Genomic DNA, 253 nt, shown 5'->3' on the forward strand with positions numbered 1-253 from the left:
TCTAAAACACTGGAATATTGTAACAGAAAAATAACTGTTATATCGCATGTTACAAAAAATCTTGAAACTGCGCGTCCTCCAATGGCGAGATTTTATTTAAAGAAATAAAAAGGCAGATTAACTTCTTACATTGTGTCTTGGCAGAGTATATAGCTGTGGAAAAAAAAGTTTTTGATATTTGATGCAATTAAGGAAGTGTATGAACTAGCGAGGAACGATAGTGTAATAAGGAACATGAGAAAGATAAATACAT

Source organism: Penaeus monodon, chromosome 21, assembly GCF_015228065.2.
Source record: "Penaeus monodon isolate SGIC_2016 chromosome 21, NSTDA_Pmon_1, whole genome shotgun sequence".
Classification (NCBI taxonomy): Eukaryota; Metazoa; Arthropoda; class Malacostraca; order Decapoda; family Penaeidae; genus Penaeus; species Penaeus monodon.